General features: G+C 45.2%; 1 pseudogene; it reads right to left on the reverse strand.

Moving 5' to 3' along the window:
* Window positions 1-1,203: 1,203 nt before the first annotated feature.
* On the reverse strand, window positions 1,204-1,692 carry LOC129030119 (large ribosomal subunit protein uL24-like; annotated as a pseudogene).
* Window positions 1,693-3,369: the final 1,677 nt, after the last annotated feature.

Genomic DNA, 3,369 nt, shown 5'->3' on the forward strand with positions numbered 1-3,369 from the left:
AAACTCCTGACCTCAGGTGATCCACCTGCCTCAGCCTCCAGAGGACTGGGATTACAGACGTGAGCCACTGCATCTGGCCCACTCCTTCCTTTTCTAACTGTGCCAGGCATGCACCACCACACCCAGCTAATTTTTTGTACTTTTTTAGTAGAGACAGGGTTTCGCCATGTTGGCCAGGCTGGTCTCGAACTCCTGACCTCAGGAAATCCATCCACCTCGGCCTCCCAAAGTGCTGGGATTACAGGCGTGAGCCACCGCGCCTGACCACTCTTTCCTCCTTCCATGTGTCAATGCCTTCCAGACAAAGATCACCAGGAACACAGCTGTGATTGGAAAAGTTGGATTTGTTAATCATTGCAGTGAGGGAGAACATACATCATAGGAAACTGTTGGGCACCTTAGTAAGATAGTTTTAGAAAACACTTGTAGATTTGGGCTTGTGTTAGGTGATTTTGGGGACAGTTTAAGAAAATGGGGTTTTGCTTTGGATTGGATTGTTAGGAAATGGGGATAATTCTATAATTGGGTATCATAATTGTTTTTTCACTTCAAGTTGTTTTTTTTTTTTTTTGTCTTCTGAGACAGAGTCTTGCTCTGTTGCCCAGGCTGGAGTGCAGTGGCGTGATCTCAGTTCACTGCAACCTCCGCCTCCCAGGTTCAAGCAATTCTCCTGCCTTAGCCTCCTGAGTAGCTAGGATTACAGGCCTGCGCCACCACGCCTGGCTAATTTTTTTTGTATTTTTAGTAGAGACGGGGTTTCACCATGTTGGCCAAGCTGGTCTCGAACTCCTGACCTTGTGATCTGCCCGCCTCAGCTTCCCAAAGTGCTGAGATTACAGGTGTGAGTCACCGTGCCTGGCCGCGCTTCAAGTTTTAATGAAAGCTTATATAAGATTATTTTGGCCGGCCATGGTGGTTCACGCCTGTAATCCCAGCACTTTGGGAGGCTGAGGCGGGCAGATCACGAAGTCAGGAGATCGAGACCATCCTGGCTAACTTGGTGAAACCCCGTCTCTACTAAAAAATACAAAAAATTAGCCGGGAGTGGTGGCGGGCATCTGTAGTCCCAGCTACTCGGGAGGCCGAGGCAGGAGAATGGCGAGAACCCAGGAGGCGGAGCTTGCAGTGAGCCGAGATCGCGCCACTGCACCCCAGCCTGGGTGACAGAGCGAGACTCCGTCTCAAAAAAAAAAAAAGATTATTTTATTCCTGCATTTTCCCTATTGTTTCTTTCTTGTATTTGCCATTTTCCTTTCCTACTTGGCGAGATTTGGCTTTCCATTCAAGGATCTTTTTGTGGCCTTTGTCAAGTTTTAGCCTAGTGATAACCACCTTGCTGGGTGAATGCCCACAGGGACAGCTATGCCATTAGCCTTTTCCCACTGTACCCGTTCAATGTAGATGACATATTTCTTCCTGTAAACCTGGATTATTTGGCCAATTTGCTGACCCTTACAGTGTCCTCGCACAACCTGAACTTCGTCATCCTTTTGGATGGTCTTGGATCGAACGTTCCAAAGAACGTCTCAGCTCTTTGGAAAGAGGGGAAGACATAATCTTTCTGCGAGTGCGAGAAGGTGCATTGAAATGCCTTTTGCAGTTCTTGCTTCGGTCAGAAGTCACAAAGGGATTGTACTTCATTTTGGCTGCTCCACCTTTGGTGATGATTGCAAAGGTTTAATAAATCTTATTTATGGGAAGGTATAGTGGGTTGAATGGTGCCCCCCCCCCCAAAAGGTATGTCTACATCCCAACCCCCAGAACCTGTAAATGTGAGCTTATTTGGAAAAGGATCTTTGTAGATGTAATTAAGGATCTCAAGATGAGATCATCGTGGACTACCTGGATTACCTAGGGGAAGAGAAAAGCAGAGGCAGATTCGAGACAGGTACAGAGAAGAAGGCCATGGTGAAGGTGGAGGCAGAGATTGAAGTTGTCCGACCAAGGAATGCCTGGAGCCACCAGAAGCTGGAAGCAGCAGGGAAGGATTCTCCCCGGAGCCTTCAGAGGGAGCACAGCCCCACCTATCCCTTCACTTCGGACTTCTAGACTCCAGGACTGAGAGAGGCTATATTCTGTTTGAAGCCATCAGGTCTGTGGCACTCCACCACAGCAGCTGCAGAAAAGGAGAAGAGAAGGGCTCAGTGGAGCCACGCCGTAGCTGTGAGCAGTGACTCAGATTGACTGGAAAAGGAGGATGTTTGGTCATTTCGGCCAAGTTCCTGGTTCTGTTTTTGTTTTGGTTCATCACAGTCACGGGGTGGCCTTGTCTGATGTGGATGTTCTGTGACATTATGTTCAGCAGGAGACTATGAAGGCCAGCTGTGTGCCAGGCCAGCTTCTGGAAGAACCAAGGCCTGGCTGGGCATCCGGGGCTGCTTTTCTTTCTCTCATATGTGAAGCTGGGTGTTCTTTATGGACTTCAACCAAAACAACACATCCCAACAGACTGAATGCAGAAGCTATGAGAATCCAGCTTCTTTTCTATTCAGCCAGATGTTAAAAAGATTTGTCAAAATGTAAAACAATGCCATTTTCTCCCCCATCCCTTTTTTTTAATGGCATTTTTTTTCCACAAAAATTTTATTTATGAGAACATGTAATGGGTTTTTAATTATTGTTATTTTATTTTATATTTTCTTTTTTTTTAGAGACAGGGTCTTACTACGTTCCCATGCTGGTCTTGAACTTCTGGCCTCAAATGATCCTCCTACCTTAAGCCTCCCAAAGTGTTGGGATTATAGACATGAGCCACCTGGCCTATTGTTATTTTTAAGTTTATTTATTATGTTCATAGATAAAACATCTTTCAGTTTTAATTTCTAATATAGTAAATATTGGTAAATATAACCCGAATAAACACAAGCTCATTGATTCCTCAGTAATTTTAAGTGTGTAAATATAACTTATACATATAATATTTAAGTATGTTCAGGGGTTCAGAGACCAAAAATTTTCAGTACTACTTACCTAGTTCATTGTCAATCTGTAAATGCATGTGTGCTTGTCTACTTATTGGAGATGGTATTCTATATTTGTCCACTAGATCAAGCTTGCTAAGTGTGTTCTCATCATCTATATCTTTTTTTTTTTTTTGAGACGGAGTCTTGCTCTGTTGCCCTGGCTCACTGCAACCTTCACCTCCTGGGTTCAAGTGACTTTCCTGCCTCAGCCTCCCGAGTAGCTAGGATTACAGGTGCATGCCACCATGCCCGGCTAATTTTTGTATTTTTAGTAGTGATGGGGTTTTGCCCTGTTGGCCAGGCTGGTCTTGAACTCCTGGCCTCAAGTGATCTGCCCATTTTGGCCTCCCAAAGTGCTGAAATTACAGGCGTGAGCCACCATGCCTTTACATGTTTTCAATACATT

The sequence above is a fragment of the Pongo pygmaeus genome, chromosome 12 (genome assembly GCF_028885625.2).
Source record: "Pongo pygmaeus isolate AG05252 chromosome 12, NHGRI_mPonPyg2-v2.0_pri, whole genome shotgun sequence".
Lineage (NCBI taxonomy): Eukaryota > Metazoa > Chordata > Mammalia > Primates > Hominidae > Pongo > Pongo pygmaeus.